General features: G+C 40.9%; 1 long non-coding RNA gene across 1 annotated transcript in view; it reads right to left on the minus strand.

The window, feature by feature from the left end:
- Positions 1 to 12,046, minus strand: part of LOC103248232 (uncharacterized) — a 144,346-nt gene extending 132,300 nt beyond the window's left edge. The window contains exon 1 of the long non-coding RNA XR_005242751.2: positions 11,286 to 12,046. This is a non-coding gene — a long non-coding RNA (uncharacterized lncRNA). The remainder of the gene's footprint in view (positions 1 to 11,285) is intronic.
- Positions 12,047 to 26,527: the final 14,481 nt, after the last annotated feature.

Consider the following 26,527-nt stretch of genomic DNA (forward strand, 5'->3'; position numbering starts at 1 on the left):
AGGCCGAGGCAGGAGGATCACTAGGTCCAGAGATCGAGACCAGCCTGGCCAACAGGGTGAAGCCCCATCTCTATTAAAAATACAAAAATTAGCTGGACATGGTGGTGCACACCTGTAGGCCCAGCTACTCAGGAGACTGAGGCAGAAGAATTACTTGAACATGGGAGGCAGAGGTTGCAGTGAGTTGAGATCATGCCACTGCACTCCAGCCTGGCGACAGTGTGAGACTTCATCTCTAAATAAATAAATTAATTAAATGAAGAATTAAGCTTTTCACTTATCTGATCGATGTTTCTTTTATCAGGTGTGGTGACCTGCTGCCTCAGTCTGTTAAGGCTGCTATAACAATACCTTAGAGTGAGTAATTTATAAACAGAAAATTGTTGCTCACAGTTCTAGAGGGTGGGAAGTCCAAGATCAAGGCACCAACAGATTTGGTGTCTGATGAAGGGCCCTTCCTCATAGATGACACCTTCTAGCTATGTCTTCATGGCAGAAGGGACAAACAAGCTTCTTAAGGCCTCTTTTTATAGGGTCACTAAGCGGTCCTCATGATCTAGTCACCTCCTAAAGGCCCCATCTCTTAATGATATTGTACTGGAGATTACATTTCAACATATGACTTTTGGGGTAACACAAACACTCACACCATAGCACTTGCCTAAAAAAATTATTATGTAACATAGGACCAACAGGCTTTTTGTATTTGAGGTATGCACAACAGGTCTCCCTTCATTACAAAATTGTATACATTAAATTGATAAAATAGAAAAGAACTGAGCTATCATTCTTCCCATTTGGTATGATTTCTTTTGGTTTTTGTTTGGTTGGTTGGTTATAAAAACAACATTGCAGCTTGGAAATTCTTCCTTTTTATCAGCTTGAGGAAAATCTTCCAAAAGTCAGTGCTGATTGAGCTGAAACCTTTTCTAATCCTAAATATATCTCTTGGTCGTGATAAATTATTTCATGAATCATTACCAAGGAATTTTGATAGATAAAATTATGAGTAATCAAACTAAAACAGTTCTTTGGCTTCAGATAAAATCTTTGCTATATATAAAGTTTACTTTATAACCAAAGTTTTTATATTAACAAGAGTTGCACCCAATAATTTGGGGAGAGTATATATCCATATGTGTGTGTGTATTCACTTATGTGCATATAAACATATATGCATAAATAACTATATATATACAAAACCCTGAAAATAATCAATAAAACATGAATCAAGAACAGCCACAGAATTTGGAAAACAAACACATATCATTCAGTCATTATTTTTAATATTGAAAATATGAGTACTTAAGGATAGGATTTAATGGCCAAACATAATAATTTTGGAGAAAATGCATTTATTTTATTGAAGATAATATGCTAAATGTATAAGACACCCAAAGTTTGGGGGAGAATAAAACTTTAGATATATAAAGATTTAAAAATTCTCAGATGAGGGTGAGATTAACCTAGAAACTGGCTTTTGAGTTGGACCATAAAGGATGAGTTGGAAAAGAAGTGAAGGAAGAAGAAGATAAGTAAATGGATGCTCTCATGTGCTTGCTACCTGGCTCATTATTCGTTCCACAGACTTCATTGAGAACCCACCCAGGGTCAGGCTTTGGCCTAGATGCTAAATGATAGCCCACAATCCTGAATAAACATGGATAGTGTTTTCCAATGTTATGTTCATTGGTTAGTTTACCAGTCAACATAGCTTGACTGTGTGACTTGACAAGTCAAGAACTTGACTAAGTTCTTATTGTGAACTTAGATATTCACAAATAAGTTTTAAATACTTTTAAAGATGGTCTTAAGTTGTCAGCTTGACAGAGTTTGTAGCAACACTTTCATGTCGGATGGAGGTGGAGGAGATGAAGGAAGTGGGAACAGGTTAACCTCATTAATTTGCCATTTCTTTCACTTAGTTCAGCAGTCAGGTCAAAAAGCATTTCTTGACTGTCCATTGCAAGCCAGGCTGTGCTAGGTTTTAGAGGTATGAAGTTGAGTAAAAAACAATTCATGCTCTCAAAAAGCTCCCATACGAGTGTCAGACACTTGTTGCAGATCATTAAAAACAACATGCAATATTAAAGACATGTGCACAGCATTATGGAAGCTCAAAGGAAGATACCTAACCCAACTTGGTGGGGCAGGCGGCAGTGTATGTATTAGGAGAGGGTGGAAAATAGGAGTTACCCAAAAAACACTCTCCCAGGAAGTGATGTCTAGCTGAGTTTTAGAGGCTCAATAGCAGTTAGCATCAAGGGATAGGAGGGGTTGACTTCACAGGCATGTGACACAGGGTCTTGTGCACACAAGGGCCCTTGTGTTCAGAAGGGCTTGGTTGAATGCTCTGCTCTTGACATCCTGAACTTAATAATTTTCAAAGCCAGGTCCCTGCATTTTTATTTTGCACTGGGCCCGGCAAATAGTGTACCTGCTCCCGAAGATAGGATGAGGATGGGAAGCAGGCAGTGCTTTTGATTATGTTTGTCCCAGGGCTTCATAAAACTGTGAACAGGCTATGGGACAAACATAATCAAAACTGTGGCATGGAACTCATGATACAAGTGCCTTTGTTTCATGTTTCTCTGTTCCATCTTAGGCCACATTTTCTCAGGTTGTATTTACCCCCACATACACACATACACTTATTCTTCCTGCTAAGTACAACTAAAATCTCTGGACTTATATATAAAATAAACACAAGATGACTGAAAGATAGAGGGAGAAGGAAGACTGGCTAGAACCCTCAGGAGCAAAGAAACAAGCTGGTGAGTTTCCTGGATTTTCTTTTTGCCTCATAATTACGGCTTGAATTGTGTTCTCCCAAAATTCATATGTTGCTATCTTAACCCCTAGTGCCTCAGAATGTGAACTTATGTGGAAGTTGGCCAGGATGATCTCGATCTCTTGACCTCATGATCAGCCCATCTCGGCTTCCCAGAGTGCTGGGATTACAGGCCTTATTCCTGATCAGAAGTGGACCCACATAAGTATGCCTAACTGATTTTGACAAATGTACAGAAAGAATTAAATGGAAGAATGATAGCCATTCAATAAATTATGCTGAAGCAATTGGACATCCAAAGGCAAAAATATGAACCTTACATCTCACACTTTCTATAAAAATTATCATTTTTTTGGTAATTAATAAATTATAAAATAAATTACACAAAAATGGATGATGAACTTAAATGTAAAACTATGAAACTTTTAGGGTAAAAACATAGGATAAAAGCTGTGATTTTTTTGCCTAGCAAAGACTTCTTAGATGTGACACGAAAAGCACAATCTATGAATGGAAAAATTAAATTGAAAGTCCTAAAAACCAAATACTTTTGCTCTGATAAAAGGTCTGGGCTTTGGGTTCCAAGATGGCCGAATAGGAACAGCTCCAGTCTGCAGCTCCCAGCGTGATCAACAAGGAAGACAGGTGATTTCTGCATTTACAACTTAGGTAACCTGGTACATCTCACTGGGAGTGGTTGGACAGTGGGTGCAGCCCACAGAAGGCAAGCTGACGCAGGGTAGGGCATTGCCTCACCCGGGAAGCACAAGGGGTTGGGGAATTTCCCTGTCCTAGACAAGGGAAGCCGAAACAGACTACATGGAAAATCGAACACTCCTGCCCAAATGCTGTGCTTTTCCCAAGGTCTTAGCAACCAGCAGACAAGGCGATTCTCTCCCGTGCATGGCCTGGCGGCTCCCATGCCCACAGAGCCTTGCTCACTGCTACTGCAGCAGCCTGAGATCCGATCAGTGAGTCAGCAGCCTGGTGGGGGGAGGGGCGTCCACCATTGCTGAGGCTTGAGTAGGTAAACAAAGTGGCCAGGAAGCTCAAAACAAGGCGGAGCTCACCGCAGCTCAACAAGGCCTACTGCCTCTAGACTCCACCTCTGTGGGCAGGGCAAAGCTGAACAAAAGGCAGCAGATGACTTCTGCAGACTTAAACGTCCCTGTCTGACAGCTCTGAAGAGAGCAGGGGTTCTCCCAGCAGGGCATTTGATCTCTGAGAATTCACAGACTGCCTCCTCAAGTGGGTCCCTGACCGCCGTGTAGCCTAACTGGGAAACACCTCCCAGTAGGAGCTGTCAGACACCTCATATAGGCGGCTGCCCCTTAGAGATGAAGCTTCCAGAGGAAGGATCAGGCAGCAATATTTACTGTTCTGTAATACTTGCTGTTCTGCAGCCTCCACTGCTGATACACAAGCAAACAGGGTCTGGAGTGGAACTCCAGCAAACTCCAACAGACCAGCAGCTGAGGGACCTGACTGTTAGAAGGAAAACTAACAAACAGAAAGGAATAGCATCAACAACAACAAAAAGGTCATCTACACCAAAATCCCATCTGTAGGTCACCAACATCAAAGACCAAAGGTAGATAAAACCACAAAGATGGGGAGAAACAAGAGCAGAAAAGCTGAAAACTCTAAAAAATCAGAGTGCCTCTTCTGCTCCAAAGGATTGCAACTCCTCACCAGCAATGGAACAAAGATGGATGGAGAATGACTTTAACAAGTTGACAGAAGAAGGCTTCAGAAGGTCAGTAATAACGAACTTCTCTGAGTTAAAAAAGGATGTTTGAACCCATTGCAAAGAAATTATAAATGTTGAAAAAAGATAAGATGAATGGCTAACTAGAATAAACAGTGTAGAGAAGACCTTAAATAACCTGATGAAGCTAAAAACCAAGGCATGAGAACTTCCTGACGCATGCACAAGCTTCAGTAGCTGATTCGATCAAGTGAAAGAAAGGGTATCAGTGACTGAAGATCAAATTAATGAAATAAAGCGAGAAGACAAGGTTAGAGGAAAAAGAGTACAAAGAAATGAACGAAGCCTCCAGGAAATATGGAACTATATGAAAAGACCAAATCTACATTTGATTGGTGTACCTGAAAGTGATGGAAAGAATGGAACCAACTTGGAAAACACTCTTCAGGATATTATCCAGGAGAACTTCCCCAACCTAGAAAGACAGGCCAACATTCAAATTCAGGAAATACAGAGAACACTACAAAGATACTTCATGAGAAGAGCAACCCCAAGACATATAATTGTCAGACTCACCAATGTTGAAATGAAGGAAAAAATGTTAAGGGCAGCCAGAGAGAAAGGTTGGGTTACCCACAGAGGGAAGCCCATCAGACTAACAGCAGATCTCTTGGCAGAAACTCTGGAAGCCAGAAGAGAGTGGGGGTCAATATTTCAACATTCTTAAAGAAAAGAATTTTCAACCCCAAATTTCATATCCAGTCAAACCAAGCTGCATAAATAAAGGTGAAATAAAATCATTTACAGACAAGCAAATGCTGAGAGATTTTTGTCACCACCAGGCCTGCATTACAAGAGCTCCTGAAGGAAGCACTAAACATGAAAAGAAACAACCAGCACCAACCACTGCAAAAACAGGCTAAATTGTAAAGACCATCGATGCTATGAAGAAACTGCATCAATTAACAGACAAAATAAACAGCGAACATCATAATGACAGGATCAAATTCACACATAACAATATTACCCTTAAATGTAAATGGGCTAAATGCCCCAATTAAAAGACACAGACTGGCAAATTGGATAAAGAGTCAAGACTCATCAGCGTACTGTATTCAGGAGACCCATCTCACATGCAAAGACACACACAGGCTCCAAATAAAGGGATAGAGGAAGATCTACAAAGCAAATGGAAAACAAAAAAGCAAGGGTTGCAATCCTAGTCTCTGATAAAACATAGTTTAAACCAACAAAGATCAAAAGAGACAAAGAAGGCCATTACATATTGGTAAAGGGATCAATTCAACAAGAAAAGCTAACTACCCTAAATATATATGCACCCAATACAGGAGCACCCAGATTCATAAAGCAAGTTCTTAGACACTTACAAAGAGACTTAGACTCCCACATAATAATAATGGGAGATTTTAACACCCCACTGTCAACATTAGACAGATCAATGACACATCAGGTTAACAAGAATATCCAGGACCTGAACTCAGCTCTGCAATAAGCAGATATAATAGACATCTACAGAACTTTCCACCCCAAATCAACAGAATATACATTCTTCACAGCACCACATCACATTTATTCTAAAACTGACCACATAGTTGGAAGTAAAGCACTCCTCAGCAAATGTAAAAAAACAGAAATCACAACAAACTGTCTCTCAGACCACAGTGCAATCAAATTAGAACTCAGGATTAAGAAACTCACTCAAAACCACACAGCTACATGGAACCTGAACAACTTGCTCCTGAATGACTACTGAGTAAATAATGAAATGAAGGCAAAAATAAAGATGTTTTTTGAAACCAATGAGAACAAAGACACAACATACCAGAATCTCTGGGACACATTTAAAGCAGTGTGTAGAAGGAAATTTATAGCACTAAGTGCCCACAAGAGAAAGCAGGAAAGATCTAAAATTGACACCCTAACATCACAATTAAAAGAACTTGAGAAGCAAGAGTAAACAAATTTAAAAGCTAGCAGAAGGCAAGAAATAACTAAGATCAGAGCAAAACTGAAAGAGATAGAGACACAAAAAACCCTTCAGAAAAATCAATTAATCCAGGAGCCGGTTTTTTGAAAAGATCAACAAAACTGATAGACCGCTAGCAAGACTAATAAAGAAGAAAAGAGAGAAGAATCAAATAGATGCAATAAAAAATGATAAAGGGGATATCACCACCGATCCCACAGAAATATAAACTACCATCAGAGATTACTATAAACACCTCTACACAAATAAATTAGAAAATTCTAGAAGAAATGAATAAATTCCTAAACACATACACCCTCCTAAGACTAAACCAGGAAGAAGTTGAATCTCTGAATAGACCAATAACAGGCTCTGAAATTGAAGCAATAATTAATAGCCTACCAACCAGAAAAAGTCCAGGACCAGACAGATTCACAGCCGAATTCTACCAGAGGCACAAAGAGGACCTGGTACCATTCTTTCTGAAACTATTCCAATCAATAGAAAAAAAAGGGAATCCTCCGTAACTCATTTTAGGAGGCCAGCATCATCCTGATACCAAAGCCTGGCAGAGACACAACAAAAAAAGAGAATTTTAGACCAATACCCCTGATGAACACCGATGTGAAAATCCTCAATAAAATACTGGGAAAGTGAATCCAGTAGCACATCAAAAAGCTTATCCACCATGATCAAGTTGGTTTCATCCCTCGGATGCAAGACTGGTTCAACACACACAAATCAATAAATGTAAACCATCACATAAACAGAACCAATGACAAAAACCACATGATTATCTCAATAGATGCAGAAAGGCCTTTGACAATATTCAACAGACCTTCATGCTAAAAACCCTCAATAAACTTGGTATTGATGGAACATATCTCAAAATAATTAGAGCTATTTATGACAAATCCACAGCCAATATCATACTGAATGGGCAAAAACTGGAAGCATTCCCTTTGAAAACCGGCACAAGACAAGGATGCCCTCTCTCACCACTCCTATTCAACATAGTGCTGGAAGTTCTGGCCAGGGCAATCAGGCAACAGAAAGAAATAAAGAGTATTCCGGTAAGAAATGAGGAAGTCAAATTGTCCCTGTTTGCAGATGACATGATTGTATATTTAGAAAACCCCAGTGTCTCAGCCCAAAATCTCCTTAAGCTGATAAACAACTTCAGCAAAGTTTCAGGATACAAAATCAATGTGCAATGTAAAGGACCTCTTCAAGGAGAACTACAAACCACTGCTCAACGAAATAAAAGAGGACACAAACAAATGGAAGAATAATCCATGCTCATGAATAGGAAGAATCAATATCATGAAAATGGCCATACTGTCCAAAGTAATTTATAGATTCAATGCAATCCCCATTAAGCTACCAATGACTTTCTTCACAGAATTGGAAAAAAACTACCTTAAAGTTCATATGGAACCAAAAAAGAACCCACATTGCCAAGACAATCCTAAGTCAAAAGAACAAAGCTGGAGGTATCACGCTACCTGACTTCAAACTACACTACATGGCTACAGTCACCAAAACAGCTTGGTACTGGTACCAAAACAGAGATATAGACAAATGAAGCAGAACAGAGCCCTTAGAAATAACACCACACATCTACAACCATCTGATCTTTGGCAAACCTGACAAAAACATGCAATGGGGAAAGGATTCCCTATTTAATAAATGATGCTGGGAAAACTGGCTAGCCATACGTAGAAAGTTGAAACTGGATCTCTTCCTTACACCTTTTACAAAAATTAATTCAAGATGGATTAAAGACTTAAATGTTAGACATAAAAACCCTAGAAGAAAACCTAGGCAATACCATTCAGGACACAGGCATGGGCAAGGACTTCATGACTAAAACACCAAAAGCAATGGCAACAAAAGCCAAAATTGACAAATGGGATCTAATTAAACTAAAGAGCTTCTGCCCAGCCAAAGAAACTACCATGAGAGTGAACAGGCAACCTATAGAATTTTTTTTTATGTAATTGCAATGTACCCATCTGACAAAGAGCTAATATCCAGAATCTACAAGGAACTCAAATAAATTTACAAGAAAAAAACAACCCCATCAAAATGTGGGCAAAGGATATGCACAGTTTTCAAAAGAAGACATTTATGCAGCCAACAGACACATGAAAAAATGCTCATCATCACTGGTCATCAGAGAAATGCGAATCAAAACCACAATGAGATACCATCTCACGCCAGTTAGAATGGCAATCATTAAAAAGTCAGGAAACAACAGATGCTGGAGAGGATGTGGAGAAATAGAAATGCTTTTACACTGTTGGTGGGAGTGTAAATTAGTTCAATCATTGTGGAAGACAGTGTGGCAATTCCTCAAGGATCTAGAACTAGAAATACCATTTGACCCAACTATCCCATTATTGGGTATATACCCAAAGGATTATAAATCATGCTACCTACTATAAAGACACATGCACATGTATGTTTATTGCAGCACTATTCACAATAGCAAAGACTTTGAACCAACCCAAATATCCATCAATGATAGACTGGATAAAGAAAATGTGACACATATACATCATGGAATATATGCAGCCATAAAAAAGGATGAGTTCATGTCCTTTGCAGGGACATGGATGAAGGTGGAAACCATCATTCTCAGCAAACTATCACAAAGACAGAAAACCAAACGCCGCGTGTTCTCACTCATAGGTGGGAACTGAACAATGAGATTACTTGGACACAGGGTGGGGAACATTACACACCGGGGCATGTTGCAGGGTGGAGGGCTTGGGGAGGGACAGCATTAGGAGAAATACCCAACGTAAATGATGAGTTGATGAGTGCAGCAAACCAACATGGCACATGCATGCCTATGTATCAAACCTGCACATTGTGCACATGTACCCTAGAACTTAAAGTATAATTAAAAAAAAAAAAAATACTTTTGCTAGTGGAGCCACAAATGAATTGAAGTAGGTAGCTTAAAAAAAAAAAGTCTGTTAAGAGGGTGAAAAGAAAAGCAACTGGGAGAAAATATTTGCAGACTACATATCTAACAGGAGACTAACATCTAGAATGTATAAAGATCTCTTGAAACTGAACAGAAAAAAAATGAAGGATCCAATTAGGATATGGGGAAAAGACGTGAGATGCATTTCACTGAAGAGAATAGATAGGTGGCCAGTAAGCTCATGAAAAGGTGTTCAACAGTATTAGCCATTACGGAAATGCAAATTAAGCCAAGTAAGTTATCACTACACACTTATCAAAGTAGTTAAAAATAAAAAATAGTGACAACCCTCAATACTGGCAAGAACACAGAGAAACTGATCACATTGCTGGTGGAATACACAGTGGTACCCCTCCTCTGGCAAATAATTGCGCAGTTTCTTAAAAAAAACAAACATGCAACTACCATACAACCCAGCATATGAACTCTTCAAAATTTATCCCAGAGAAGTAAATACTTACGTTTACCAAAAAACCTATATGTGAATGCTCAGAGTAGCTTTATTCATAATAGCCAAAAACTAGAAACAGCATAGATATCCTTCAACAGGTGAATGGTTAAAAAAAAAAAAAAAAGTGGTACCTCTATACCACGGAATACTGCTCAGCAATAGAAAAAACACAAACTGATTGCTTCATGCAAAACCTGGAGGACTCTGCAGAGCATTATGCTGAGCAAAAACAGGTCAATCTCAAAAGGTTCCATTCTGTACTCTACCATTTATATGACATTCTTGAAATGACAAAATTATGGAAATAGAGACCAGATTAGTGGTTACCAGGGGCTACAGAGTGGGTGGGAGCATGAGGGCATAGGATGTGGCTATAAAAAGGGAAGCTGAGAGGACCCTGTGATGATCTGTTCTGCATCTTGGCTGCATCAATGTCAATGTGCTGATCATACTAAGATACTGTACTATAGGTTTGAAGAAGTTAATATTGGGTGGAAGGGACTAGGTAAAGGGTATACAGGATCTATCTGTATTATTGTCCACAACTGCATGTGAATCTACAGTTTTTTCAAAAAGTTTAATTTTTTAAAATAACTATTCTTAGCTTTCCATCTGTTCAAAAGCAGGTGGCAGGCTGGATTTGGCCCACAGGCTGTAGTAGTTTATAGAGTTTAGTGCAAACACCAAGAAACACTGTATGTTCATTCAATGGTGTTTTAAATGCTAAAACTACAGAGATCCAAACAGAGAGGTCCTCAAATGCGTTTTCAGTCATTTGGTTCTTATAATTACAATAGTGGTTTCTCTACAGGGACAATGTCCATCCCAATCCTAATTGGGAGGGGATAGGAGCAGTGGATACGTAACCTCTAGATTTGGAATATTCAAAATCCTCTTTGTCTTGTTTTAATACCAGCACCGTGAGTTCACCTTCTCCAGTTATATGCTTCATGGAAGCTTGTGTGTTTTATTCAAACGTGTTGCAGTCCAGGTAAATATGATTGTTCTTTGAAAAGGAGTTCTGTTTGAATTGCTTACATTGGTTTTAACTTTCTCAGCCTTTTCATTCACAATCTGTTTTGGCCACTGTGCAGCAGAAAAACAAATTTTAAACCATATTTAAAACATGTATATTCACATTCACATTAGGAAGTTTATTTTGATCCAAACAGCAATCATTATTCAGTCATTCAGTATGGTCTCTGTTTCCTTTGCATCGCTATTTAATGTTTCCTTATGTTGGCTTCTGTCTTTTAAAAAATATATCATGATCCTTAGCCATCTGCTTGTATTTAAAAGCGGTACACTAAAAAGCTCTGTGCCCATGGGTAGGCTCAGTGGAATTTTACTAACCTGGAGGAGCTTTACTGGAATCCAAATAGATTTCTTTGGGTAGCCGTCAATGTTAGTGTCTTTAGGTCTTTTCTCTTGGATCTGTTACATTTCTCAAAGAGGCGGCTTCTACTTTTCTGTCTGAAGGGCATACTCTTCCTTGCCACATTCTGGGGGGCCAAGTGGGGAAAAAAAAGGTTGAGGATCTCAGCATTCGATATGTGTATTACTTGAGCACATATTTTTCGTACAAGACTTCTTCCTTCAACTGTACCTGGTGCCTTCAGCCAAGAGACTCTGTGTTCTACTCTCTCTTGAGAATGAATCACCTGCCTTCTGCCATGGTTGGGGAAAGAATCTGGCAGTTTAACGAGTTCTTAGACTGACTTTCTACAATCTTTTTTCTAGCTTTACCTTCACAGTCACTTCCAGAATAATCTGGATATACCCATTCCTGAGCTTTGTGGGGATGTGCAGTGCCAGTCGGGCTGCTTTCGAGATTCTCTCACTGCCAACCATAACTCATTGTTCTCAGGGCTGCTAAGACAGTTACCACTCATCCCTTTGCTTTCCATTTTTCAAAATGGAGCTGCTCTTACCTCTGCTCCCTTTCTCTTTATGCTAGTGATAGGGACAAGAGACAGAAATTCTAGGCAAGAAAGGCCGGGTCCCTGGCAAAAACCCCACCCTCAAGCTGAAAAGCCTGAAACCAGGTCCCAAAATGAGAACTTCTATCCCTGCTTTCCTGCTCGAATGTTGCCTTTTCCTGAACTACACAAGGCCCCAACCCTCCCCATCCTGTGCCTATAAAGACCCCAGACTCAGCCAGCAGAGAAGTAGCTGGACGTCAGGACTACAGCTGGATGTCGGACAGAAGCAGCTTGACTTTAGATGGACAGCTTAACGGCATAGCTTCAAAGAAGAATACAGCTGGAGACAGCCAGACTTCAAAGGAAGATTACCTTCCGACCCGTTTTGGCTCCCCTTCTCACTGAGAGCCACTTTCATCAGCAATAAAATCCCCCACATTTACCATCCTTCAATTTGCCCATGCAACCTCATTTTTCCTGGACAGCACACAAGAGCTCAGGAGCCACAAGTGCAGATACAAAAGGCTGTCACACTGGCCCTTTGCCCTTGTTGGTGAAGGGCAGCCACCTCATGTGATGAGGCAAAGGGCCCACTGAGCTGTTAACACTTAAGCCATCTGCAGATGGCACAGCTAAAAGAGCACTGTAATATTCCCTCTGGGGCTTTGGGGGTTACAGGTACTCCAACCTAGACACTGCCACAGGGCCTGCATGGCACCAAAGCAGCCAACCAATTCCAACAGTCACACACTCCAGTTCCCACCTCATTTGCTGATGTGCTCCCTCCTGGGAGGAGTTGAGAGCGGCCAGCTGAGTAAACCAGGCACCCCTGTCATGAGTCTTGCGAAGGGGATAGGGAAATATCTTGCTTCACTAGGAATGTATGTCTTTTTTCCTTTTACTTTACTACGGTTTTACTTTTAGAAGGGAGCATGTATTCAACTCATCATCAACAGAAGTATTTATTCAGCCTGAGCCAACACATAGGAATTGTGCTTGTAAGGGTTTAACATATCTGAGTTTGTCAGCATCTTTCTTTTTTTGAGACAAAGTCTCACTCTGTGGCCCAGACTGGAGTGCAGCGGTGCAATCTTGGTCCACTGCAGCCTCCGCTTCCTGGGTTCAAGCAATTCTCCTGTCTCAGCCTCCCTGAGTTTGTCATCATTCTTATCCAGTTAAGAGCTGGGACATAGGCTCCTCTCCCATGCCTACTTCATGCACATGGACTCAAGTTATTCTGATTGTAGCTAGGATTAGTTCTTATCATTACTATAGGTAATGACAAAGACTCTAAGGCAGGGGCCAAATCCCAAGCCTAACTTGAAGGAGAAAGTACAAGATATCCTTATTTGGATATGAAATCATCAAAGATATCCTTATTTGGATATGGAATCTTCTTCAAAATCCATTTTCTTCTGTTATTTTGTTGTTTTAAATGTTAACAACAGTATTTGGGGCCTATCTTCTCCAGTTCTAGGCTCTCCTAATGCTAGATACTTAATCAGAATCTATCAGGATGCTCCAGGAAGTGGTAGGAGATCCAGCCAGTAAACTCTAAGAACCTTTTCATGTCTAATGTTCTAAAATTCAAATAGGTTTTTTAAGATAGTCTGAAAATCTAACCATGAAATATAGACCTTAATTGCTATGTAAATATGGTCTGGGCTCCATGCAGCAAATTTACATATCAGCAGTAGACTAAATAAGAGCCTCAGGGAGATATTTCCTCGTGGTACAGCAGTACAGTGGGGCAGATGGGGACAATGATGGGCGACAGCAGCTAAGCAGAGCTCCTGGGACCCAGTTCAGGCTGAGTCAACCCATGTGGTGGGTCTATCCAGAGGACATGTCACCCTGCCTAGGTATAGGCCACTCACAAATCCAGGGGAATTTAGGATGGGACATAACACAATGTAATGCATTTCCTCACAGGCCATGGCTGACTTGGAAGTTTGCACGAGGGTAATGGGAATTGGGAGAACTCTTCATATTTATTCGGCTCAACATTTTGGAAAGTTGACAAATTATCTACATATGCATTTATGTATAAAGCAAAGGATTTAGAGCATGCTGCTTTTTAAAAGCTTTGCCAATTTGATAGGTAAAATGGTATTCTATTGTTACTTGAACAGAAATTTTTTGTTTAGAGTTGTACTTTTTTTTTTTTCCATGAGCATACTGGTCATTTGCATTTTTCTTTTGTGAATTATCTGCTCTTTCACTTTTTAAAAAATATTTGTTGATATTCTCTTTTAGCTTCTAGGAAAACGAGGTTAACAAGACAGACAAATTCTTTTTGAATCTCATGGAGCTCAGGATTCAGAGGAGGTAAACATACATCAGGTAATTTTTTTTTCTTCTTGTTTTTGAGACAGTCTCACGCTATCACCCAGGATGGAGTGCAGTGCCATGATCTCAGCTCACTGCAACCTCTGCCTCTCAGGTTCACGCGATTCTCCTGCCTGACTCCCAGGTAGCTGAGATTACAGGTGCACACCACCACACCCGGCTAATTTTTTGTATTTTTAGTAGAGAAAGGGTTTCACTATGTTGGCCAGACTGGTTTTGAACTCCTGACCTCGTGATCCACGCACCTCAGTCTCCCAAAGTGCTGGGATTACAGATGTGAGCCACCGCACCAGACCAGTAAATAATTTTCGTAAATGTTTCTGAAACTTGAAAAAACATACATAGCCTCTGTTTTTAGGAACAGAGTTTGATATGTATGAGTCAGATATACTTTTTTGTCTTCTAAATCCTTATCTTTTATTTACTTGCTCCAACAGCAAGTGGTAGGAGATCCAGCCAGTAAACTCTAAGAACCTTTTCATGTCTAATGTTCTAAAATTCAAATAGGTTTTTTAAGATTGTCTGAAAATCTAACCATGAAATATACTTGCTCCAACAGCAAGTAAATAAAAGATATGGATTTAGAAGACTCAAAGTCTCCAATCACTAAAGTCTCCAATTACTAATACATTTCTATCACTTTTTGTATTTCCTGTAATGTCTGTTAACTAAGATAAATTTGGTCATTTTGTACATATTCATAATTTCTAGATCTTCATTATAAATTATACACTTTACTTCACAAAGTGCCCTTTATCTCTTTTATGCTTTTTGCTCCCATTCAACTTTATTTAATAGTAAGGTTGTAACCACTGCTTCCTCTTTGTTTTCCTGACAATTTCCTGTTTGTAGATACATATTTAAAGCTATGAATTTTCTCTGATCTCTGCTCTAATGGTATTACTTTTTTCTAGATGCATCACTGATACACTTTTGTCCATATTTTTACTTTCAACTGCTTTGAATCACTTTAAGGTATATCTGTTTTATAAGATGTGCATTAGGTTTTCCTTTATATTCCAATTTAAGTCTTTTTTCTTTGAATAAGTATATTCACACCATTTTCACACATATGACAGCTATGTTTGGTCTTGCTTCTGTCATATTTTACATTACACTATATCCACCAATGGTTCAAAATAACTTCCAATGTATATATAACTTTCAATATCCCTAACTTCCAATGTATATAGAAGCTGTATAGCTTGTGTTTCCTTCACTCATGTATGCTGTCATGATTTGATAAGTTTTTATTTTGTCTTAGTTTTTCCTAATGTTACCGGGGGGTCCTTGCTCCCAGAGTTCCCAAGATGGTGGCCGGCTGCTTCCAAAATGGTGGTGGGCCACTTCCAAGATGGTGGCAAGCCTCATGTTCTCTGACCTGGGGTTCTTGGCCTCATGGATTCCAAGGAATGGAATCTTGGGCCATGTGGTAAGTGTTATAGCTCTATTAGAAGCCGTGGGTCACAGAAGAGAACCGTGGAACCCAGAGACTAGTGTTCAGCTTGATTAGTATGAACCCAGGCACTTAGCCATGCAGGAACAATGGCAAGCCTTTAGACCGATCAGGAGCGGCAATGGGTGCCTTGCTGGATCAGGAGCACAGCAGACACCCTGCCAGATCCCGAGGGATGAAAGTCAGCCGCGGGTCTGCGACAGAGAGCAAAGCTCAGCTCCAGCCATAACAAACACGGACCAGAAGAATGCAGTTGCAAGATTTAATAGAGTGAAAACAGAGCTCCCATACAAAGGGAGAGAACCCAAAGGGTGTTGCCATTGCTGGTTCGAATGCCTGGGTTTATATCCCGGATCATTGTCCCTCCCACTGTGCCCTCAGGCAACAGATGATTGGCTATTTTTTACCTCCTGTTGTTGCCTAATTAGCATTTTAGTGAGCTCTTCTTATTATCTGGTTGTGTGTGAGCTAAGTTGCAAGTCCCGTGTTTAAAGGTGGAAGTGGTCACCTTCTCAGCTTGGCTTAGGGATTCTTAGTCGGCCTAGGAAATCCAGCTAGTCCTGTCTCTCAGTCCCCCATCTCAACAGGAAAACTCAAGTGCTATTGGGGAGGTTGGCCAACTGCTCTAACTGCTTCCTGCTGAATTTGGGCATAGTAGGAGTGGTACAGCTGAGATTTTCTTGGGATGGGTGGCTTCGATGTCATTAACATCGGAGCATGAGCTAGCAGGCCGGTCCAGGGGTCTGCAGTACATCTTAGTCATGGACTGCAGCTGGGGCTCCATTTGAAGAACAATTTGTAGTTTTACAGCTTTGATTCTGGAAGAGACAAACTTAACAAGGAGGTTAAAGATACAGGGATTGAAATGTATGGCCTGCAGTGCAGGAGATTATTTCTTTGGCACACTTCACAGGGCCTGACTATCTGCTTGATAGTTTTGAAAAGGCCTGGTCCAGTAAATAATAATTTGGCCATCTGATGGGTGCTATCAATGCCTAAGTGAAAGGTTTGGTGAAGGATTTTAAGTAATTTCCATTGGTTAGCTGCAGGCAAGCGTATCTTTCTTTCTTTGGTGGCTAGCTATCCTGAGAAGAGAAAACTATGTCCTCATGAGGTTCCCCATTCTATTTCTCCTGCTGAGTATTGGGGCTTGGTTTCCCAGAGGGGATTAGCCCATACTAGGGGTCCTTCTATAAGCATTTCTAATGGAGGGTCCTACCTTGTGGCTCTTTGGGCTTCAATATCTGTTTGGTGGTTCCCTTCTATTTCCCTTTCCTTTCCTTTCTGATGGCCCCAGCAGTGTACGACTGCCACCTCTTTAGGTTTCTGTACAGACAATAATAATCTCCTAATGGCTTCCTGATGTTTGATAGGTGTTCCCTCGGAAGTTAGGAATTCCCTTTGTCTCCATATTGCTGCATGGGTATGGAGGACTAAGTAAGCATACTTAGAGTCTGTATATATATTTACCCTTTTTCCGTCTCCTAATTCTAGTGCCTGAGTGAGGGCTATTAGTTCTCCCAGCTGAGCACTAGTTCCTGGAGTGAGGGATTACTTTCAAGTATTCCGTTATCACTGACCACTGCATACCCCGCTTTTCAAAGTCCTTTTTCTACAAAGGAATTTCCATCAGTATACAAGTTGAGGTCAGGATCAGTCAAGGGAACCTCTAAAAGGTCCCCTTGAGTGGTGTAGGTTTAAGCAATTACTTGTTGACAGTTATGTTCTATCTTTTCTTCATTGTCTGGAAGAAATGTGGCTGGGTTAAGAGTTGCACAAGTGCACAGTCGCAGCACTGGCCCTTCAAGTAATAGAGCCTGATATTTAAGTAAATGGTTGTCTGACAGCCACAAGTCTCCTTTAGCAGTGAGTATGCCATTCACATCATGGATGTCCACACAATAAGATCTCTTCCCTGTATTATTTTAACTGCTTCAGATACTAAGACTGCTACTGCCACCACTACCCATAAACAATGAGGCCAATCCTTTGCCACTACATCAATTTCCTTACTCAGGTATGCCACGGGTTGCAAGCTCGTCCCTCGGACCTTTGTAAGGACTCCTAAAGCTATTCCTGCTTTTTCCTGTGACATATAAAGAAAAGTCTTGCCCCGTTGGCAAGCTTAACACTGGGCCTTGGGTTAGGGCTTTCTCTAGGGCCTGGAAAGCCGCTTCTGCTTCAGGTGTCCACCTTACTAAATGGGTATTGGCTTTCTGAGTTTCCTTAATAAGTGTATGTAATGGTCTGGCTCTTTCACGTACCTGGGAATCCATATTCAGCAGAAACCTGTTATGTCAAGGAACCCTCTTAGTAGCTTTAGGGTTTTGGGATGAGGATAAGTCAGTATAGGCTGGATACATTCCTCTCTCAGGGCCCTGGTGCCTTTGGATAATTTTAGCCCTAAGTATTTAACCTGCTGTGAGCAGAGCTGAGCCTTTGGTTTGGAAATCTTTTAGTCACAGGTAGCGAGGAAATTTAAGATCGCTTGGGTGGCTTGATGGCACAAGGTTTCTAAATGGGCGGCTAAAAGTAAATCATCTATGTACCAAAGGACAAGAGTGTCGAGGTATGAGAATTGGCCCAAATCTTGGGCTAATGCCTGGCCAAATAGATGGGGGCTATCCCTGAACGCTTGGGGTAAAACAGTCCAGGTGAGTTGAGACGTTGGGTTTGAAGGATCTTCAAAGGCAAACAAGAATTGAGAGTCAGGATGTACAGGGATGCAGAAAAAGGCATCCTTAAGGTCCAGGACTGTAAACCACTCTGCTTCCTCTGTATTTGGGAAAGCAGAGGGTAAGGATTAGGTACAGCTGGGTATAGAGGGACAACAGCCTCATTGATAATCCTGAGCTCTTGCGCTAACCTCCACTCTCCGTTGGGTTTATGTATTCCTAAAATTGGAGTATTGCAGGGGCTATTGTATGGTTTTACTAGGCCGTAGGCTTTTAGGTCCTTAACAATCTTTTGGAGTCCTTGTTGGGCCTTGGGTCTAAGAGGGTACTGCCTTTGGTAGGGAAAGGAGGCAGAATCCTTTAGTTTAACTTGAACAGGACGGGGCATTCTTTGCTCGTCCATATTGTCCTTCTGTTGCCCAGACTTCAGGATTAATTCCTTCCTCAAGCACGGGACAACAAATGGGTGTTCCTTCTCCTATGTTCAGGTGTATAATGGCCCCTGCTTTTGCTAGAATGTCTCTCCCTAACAAGGGAGTGGGGCTTTCAGGCATAATTAGAAAAGCATGTGAAAAGAGTAAAAGCTCCACAACTTAGTGGCTGGGAGAAGTATCTAGTGACTGGCTGTCCTAGGACCCCTTGGAAGACAGTTGTACGGGACAGGACAGTAAGACTGAGAAGGCTGCGCCAGTGTCCAGGAGACAGTTAACCTCCTGGCCCTCAATGGTCAAGCACACCCGGGGCTCTGTGAGAGTGATGGCATGGGTTGGTGCTTGCCCCAGGCACCCTCATTCCTGCTGCTGGATCATCTGGTTAGTGGCTTCTGATTCAGCGGACCTTCATCCCCTGGGGCTGTGGGCCTTCCAGTGATTCCCTTGACATAAGGGGCATGGACGAGAGGGCAGCTTACTTCTACTTGGACAATCTTTTTTAAAGTGTCCTTGTAGACAGCACTGGAAGCAAGCCCTATTAGGCATTCAATTTGCCCAACTTTTCCCTTTTCCAGAGCCTCCAAAGTCTGCTTGCCTGAGGGTCATGACTAAAGCGGTGGCCCTTTTTTAATCCCATTTGTCCCGTTCTGCCTGCTCCTCCTGATCTCTATTATTAAAAAACGAGGTTGCCAAGTTCAATAGGGTTTCTAAGTTTTGCTCTGGGCCTAAGGTGGACTTTTGAAGTTTTTTTCTAATGTCTGCAGCTGACTGAGTAATAAACTTATCCTTTAAGATTAGCTGACCTTCAATAGAGTCAGGTGACAGAGAGGTATGCTTCCTCACTGCCTCCCTTAGTCTCTCCAGAAAGGCAGTAGGATTTTCTTCCCTTCCCTGTGTTATAGTGGACATCATTGAATAATTCATAGGCTTTTTCGTAGTTTTCCTTAGTCCTTCTAGCATGCAAGTTAGCAAATGTCTGTGGCACCAATCTCCACGTTCTGATTCTGTGTCCCAGTGAAGGTCTACGCTGGGAACTGCCTTCTGGCCTGTAGGGAATCGTTCTCTTTCCTCTCTTGTCATTCTATCATTGACCTGAGATACCAGAGATCGCCAAACTCTCGGAGTGCAGTTATGGCGGCACTTCTCTCATTTGGGGTTAGTGTCTGATTTAGCAGTAACATTAGATCTCTCCATGTCAGATCAAAGGATTGTCCTAACCCTTGTGAAACATCAGCATAGTCATCAGGGTTATCTGAGAATTTACCTAGGTCTATTTTAATTTGCTTTAAGTCTGAGAGAGAAAAAGGTACATGCACTCTGGCTGGGCCGAATTCTCCTCCTCCCACTGCTTGGAGGGGGCATAATCAGGGAATATTGGCACACTTTGGTTCATTGTTTACCCCTTTTTCTATCTCCTTTTGGACGGTTTGGGTTGAAGGGGGGGTCCTTATTAGTTGGGGAAGGAGTCAGGGGGACACTGGGGTAGGGAGGTAGACTGAGGGTTTCCTGTAGGGCATAAATCACACTTTCTACGTAACTGTGAGTTATCTCTTAACGAAAAGAAAGTTTGTACATATGGCACTTCACTACATTTGCCTTCCTCTCTACAAAGAGGTCTAGCTGTAAGATGGTGTTACAATTTATACTTCCCTCAAGAAGCCAGGTTTCTCCCCCTTGAGGAAGATATTGTAGCCAGGTGGTACTGCAGAAGAATATGTCTTTTCTTTCTTGGCACCTGAGGGTCACATTGGTCCTAATCCTCCAGAATACATCTTAGGGGCATTTTTACCTTCGGCGGGGAACATTTCCCATACGAAAAAATAACATAGGGATGCCAGCGCCCCTCGTCATTTTCCAATGAGCATCAGTCCTAGAGCATCCTCTATGGTCCTAACGCTTATTCCTTTCGAGGGTGCGTAATCACCCATGGACCTCTGCTTATTGGATTAGTTACGCTCACCAAAGTTAGCAGTCCTGCACCTGTTTTCCCGCCTCTCTTGACCACAAAGAAAGGGGTCCGGGCTGCTGGATTCTAGCGGTCTTTTATCAGCGTGCCCAACATTGCCTTTGCGCTCAGGGGTGAGTCCTAGACCTGGGCTGGGTTCCTGAGTATTTCGTAACAACCCAGCTGCCCCATCAAGATGCATTCGCATAAACAACAGTTCTTATGCAAATTCATTTCAGAGAGCATGTAGTGAACCTTTGGAGTCATGACTGAGACAGTGTTTTGATTCTGTAAGTACTTTAAGGCCTGGCTGAGTGCAAACAGCTCGCATGTTTGAGGAGACCAATTATTAGGCAATTTTTCTAACTCTGCTTCCACAAGAGTCTCCTTACCAATTACTGAATACCCATTGTGGTTTTTTTCCTCAATCACCTAGGAGGAACCATCTATTTTCCTGTCCTGAAGGGACTTCCTCCTAGGTCTGGTCGGACCTTTGTATGGTAATTAAGATTTAAATTCCCTGTTGAGAAATCTGCTGGGTTAAGGGAATTATCAGTGGTTGGAGGTATATTACCCTTTTCTAACAGAATAGCCCCACACTTTAAGATTTTTGAGTTAGTAAGCTACCTTTTTGCTTTTTTGACTTAGAATAATTCTGAACTGGTGAGGTGTGCTCACAACAAACTTTCCTCTAAAAGTTATTTTTCTACTTTTAGCAAAGCAGTTGCCACTACTGACTGAAGGCATTTGGCCCATCCTTGGGTTACTGGGTTAAGGATTTTTGATAGGAAAGCTACGGGTTGTCCGTGGTCTCAGTGCTTTAGGGCTACGCCCTTATTTATACTGACAACAAAGTGGCATTGGAGTGTTATAGGGTCACGGACAAGACCTTCAATTATCAATTACAGGTTTTAAATTTACCATGGCTTTTAAAGGAATAGGGCACACTTTTTTTTTTTTTTATTTTTTAACTATTTTCATCTTTTTCTTTCTTTTTCTCTTTGACTTCCTGTTTCTCTCTCCCCCCCCCCACCCCGTCTCTCTTAGCCATTACAAACTTGGGGCCCAGGCAAGGGTGGTGGGTAATGGGTCCCACATAACTGCCCATGTCGAGAGCTTTGTACCTAAATCGGGAGGGATATCAGGGATAAGACTCCCTGGGTTTATAGCCTACATGTCTAAAGATGCATCCTAGAGCTTCCTTAGATCCCTTTGGAGATACAACTTGCTAAAGCAAATGAAAGTCTGAACCATTAGTACCTAAGAGGCAGGGATCAGAGGAAGTAGATTCAGAGGCAAGGAGAATTTTGGGGCTACACTTTCAAGAAAGTTGTGGTCCCGACCCAGGAGGTATGGGTCAGAAGGAAAGGTAGAGGTGCACGCATGGGTGACTGCTGAGTAGAAACTTCTGGCTGTGACATGATCTCAACCGGCTACTGCTGGGAGTTCGGGACAACAGCTTTCTGCTTCTAGTTGGCCCTCGGCTTCCCCAAGAAAATTGAAAGTGGAAGCTGGCTCCAGGCAGACCAATGTGTCCAACCCAGAGGGTTGGGGGTTAGAAAGCCCTTCCCCAGATAGCCTCACACCTGAGTCTTAAGTCCGGCGGCCACGCTAATTATTTTTAACTGGCTGACAGGTGCCCGGTATTTTCCTCCACTTTCCAAGGAAGGACAGAATAGCAAGCGAAAGTGGTCCAATATTACTCACCACTTTGAAGGTCCTTTCGTGGCCACCAAAATGTTACCAGCGGATCCTTGCTCCCAGAGCTCCCAAGATGGTGGTGGGCTGCTTCCAAAATGGCGGCAGGCCACTTCCAAGATGGTGGCAAGCCTCGTGTTCTCTGACCTGGGTTTCTTGGCCTCACGGATTCGAAGGAATGGAATCCTGGGCCATGCAGTGAGTGTTATAGCTCTAACAGAAGTCGTGGGTCACGGAAGAAAACCGTGGAACCCAGAGACCAGTGTTTAGCTCAATTAGGATGAACCCAGGCATTTAGCCATGCAGGAACCATAGCAAGCCTTTAGCCGGATCAGGAGCAGCAATGGGCGCCTCACTGGATCAGGAGCAGACCACCAGTGGTGGATGGCGAGCAAAAGCTCAGCTCCAGCGGTAACAAACACAGACCAGAAGAGTGCAGTTGCAAGGTTTAACAGAGTGACACAGAGTGAAAACACTGCTCCCATACAAAGGGAAAGGACCCAAAGGCTGTTGTTGCCGGCTTGAATGCCTGGGTTTATATCCCGATCATTGTCCCTCCCACTGTGCTCTCAGGCAACATATGATTGGCTATTTCTTCACCTCCTGTTGTTGCCTAATTAGCATTTTAGTAAGCTCTCCTTACTATCTGATTGGTCGTGTGTGAGCTAAGTTGCAAGCCCTTTAAACTACCTGTTTAAAGGTGGAAGCGGTCACCTTCCCAGCTAGGCTTAGGGATTCTTAGTCGGCTTGGGAAATCCAGCTAGTCCTGTCTCTCACTAATGGCTACTTTATTATTTTTTTTTCTCTTGTTTTTTGTCAGGAAAGGTTTTTCATTTGTTTTTCAAATGATCATTATATATTTCATATAATTTCCTGATTTTTCCTTTTAATTTCAGCTTTTATTTTAGATACAGTGAGTACCTATGCAGGTTTGTTACATGGGTATATTGCACCCAGGTAGTGAGCACAGTACGTAGTAAGTTTTTCAACCTACACACCTCTCCCTCCTTCCCCCCTCCAGTAGCCCACCAGTATCTATTGTTCCTAAGTTTTACGTCCATGGGTGCTCAATGTTTAGCTCTCACTTATAAGTGACAACATGGGGTGTCTGGTTTTCTGTTCCTGTATCAGTTAGGATTATGTCCTCCAGCTCCATCAATGTTGCTACAAAAGACATTATTTCATTCTTTAGGCTGCATACTATTCCATGTACCACATTTTCTTTATCCAGTTCACACTGATGGGCATCTAAGTTGATTTCCCATCTTTGCTATTGAGAACAGCATGGCAATGAACATGCGTGCATGTCTTTTTGATATAATGGTCTATTTTTCTTTGGGTATATACCCAGTAATGGGATGGTGGGTTAAATGGTAACTCTGTTTTAAATTCTTTGAGAAATCTCCTGCTTTCCACGGTGGCTGAATTAATTTACATTCCTTCACCAATAGCATAGAAGCATTCCCATTTCTCCATGGCCTCTGCAGAATGTTGGTTTTTAGCTTTTTAAATTGATAAAAATTGTGCATAATCATGTATATGTTGTTTTGAAATATGTATACATTGTGGAATGGCTAAATGGCGCTAATTAACATACGCATTACCTCACATAGTTGTCATTTTGTGATGAGAATACTTAAAATCTACTCTTAGTAATTTTCAAGAATGCATTAACTGTAGTCACCATGCTGTATTAAATGATTTCTTGAACTTATTCCCCCTGAAATTTTGTATTGTTGACCAAAAGCTCTCAAACCCCCTTCCGTCAGCCCCTGCAACTCTTCCATGAGTTCAACCTTTTCAGATTACACATATAAGTGAGATCATGCAGTATTTATCTTTCTGTGCCTGGCTTATTTCATTTAACATAAACCCTTCCAGGTTCATCCATATTGTCACAGATGACAGAATTTCCATCTTTTTAAAGGCTGAACAGTATTCCATTGCATATATACCTCTTTCTTTATCCATTTATCCACTGATGGACACTTAGGTTGTTTCTATATCTTGGCTATTGTGAATAGTGCTGCAGTGAATATAACAGTACAGATATCTCTTTGACACACTTACTTCATTTCCTTTAACTATGTACCCAGTAGTGGGATTGGTAGATCACATGGTAGTTCTACTTTTAATGTCTTGGAGAACCTCCATATTTTCCATAATGGCTGCACTAATTTACATTCCCACAAGCAGAGTGCAAGTGTTCCATTCTTCACAACCTCTCCAACACTTATTTTTTTGTCCTTTTGATAATAGCCATTCTAACAGGTATAAGGGTGATATTATTTTAATTTGCATTTCCCTGATTAGTGAGGTTGAATATTTTTTCATATACCAGTTGCCCATTTGTATGTCTTTTGAGAATGTCTATTCAGGTCTTTTGCTCATTTTCTAATGTCTTCCTACTATTGAGTTCCATATATATTTATATATATTTGGGGTTTTGGGGTTTAAAAATTTATGTGAGTATATAGGTGTATATATTTATGGGGTACATGAGATGTTTTGATACAGGCATGCAATGTCAAATAAGCACATCATGGAGAATGGAGTATCCATTCCCCCTCAAGCATTTATCCTTTGAGTTACAATCCAACTACATTCATTATTTTAATATACATTATTGACTATAGTCACCCTATTGTGCTATCAAATAGCACATCTTATTCATTCTATTTTTGGGGGGTACCCATTAACCATCTCCCTGTATATATTTTGGATATTAACCCCCTATCAAATGTATAGTTTGCACTTTTTTTTTAACCATTCTGTAGGATGTCTCTTCACTCTGTTGATTGTTTCCTTGGGTTAGAAGCTTTTTCGTTTGAGGTAATCCCATTTGTCCATTTTTGCCTTCGTCTGTGCTTTTGGGTTCATATCCAAAAAAATTATCGCCCAGACCAGTGATACAGAGTTCTCCCCCATGTTTTCGTCTAGTACCTTTATTCGTTAATCCTCTACTTCCTTAATTTCTATCTACTGACACCATACATAAGCAACAATAAAATAATAGTGTGCTTCACTTCATACTGCTCCTCCACCAAATAAGCTGGTAATATTATTTCTATTTATTTTTTCAGTACATACCCTTACACTTCAAGGTATATTATCAGCTTTTAATAATTTCAAGTCCTAACATTAAAAGAGCAAGAAAGAATACTTATGCCACCTCACATCTTCTCCCTTCCAACTTGTTATAACATTTCTGAAACCATAGTTTGCACAGTTGATTTTATCATAATCCTATAGGAAGTTATTTTCCTGTAGCTTCTCCATTTCTCTTGTTTGGACACTATCCTCTTATGGTTTCTTCATAAAATACTCATGAGAAATAGTCCCTAATTCTTCCATGTTTAGAAATGCTTATGTATTGCAGTTATACATGTTAGTTTGATGTGTTCTCCTGCTAGAATGTACTCTATTTAATGAAGACAGGAATATTTTATATTTTTCTCACTGATGTATCTCCCAGTACCAAGAACAGTACCTGGCACATAGTCATTACACTGAAAATAGTTGTTAAATGAGCAACATATTATACAAAGGAAACATAAAAAGAGCTCTTGGGTTGGTCTTTTTCTCCCTGAGAACTTTGTAGGCATTGCTTTTCAAGTGCTAAACGGTAGAGAAGGTTGAGGCTAGATTTCCATGCCCACCACTATTTATTTTTGGTTTTTAGTAATTTGACTCTGACATGCCTAGGCGTGGTTTTCTTTGTTTACCCTACTTACAGTTTGTTGAATTTCTTGAATCTGTGGGTTATTTTCCACCAAAATTGAAAACCAAGCGAATTTTTATTAACGTTTTTCATGTGCACTCTTAAAAAATTAAATTCTCCATTGAGTAAAAGGATCTAGTTTTATATACCATATCAAGCTTATTAATGTTATTATTCAAATCTTCTATATATGTGCTCCTTTCATCTGCTTGATCTATCAAATTCTAAAAGTGCTACCTTAAAAACAACTAAAATTGTGATGTATTTCTTCTCATGGTCCTGTCAATAGTCGCTTGCTTTATATATTTTGAAGCTATATGTACACATTTATAATCTTTTATTAGAGTACTAGTATATGTCATCCTTTGTCCCTCATGGCATGTTCACCTTATATTTCT

This window comes from Chlorocebus sabaeus, chromosome 1 (assembly GCF_047675955.1).
Source record: "Chlorocebus sabaeus isolate Y175 chromosome 1, mChlSab1.0.hap1, whole genome shotgun sequence".
In the NCBI taxonomy this organism is placed as follows: Eukaryota; Metazoa; Chordata; class Mammalia; order Primates; family Cercopithecidae; genus Chlorocebus; species Chlorocebus sabaeus.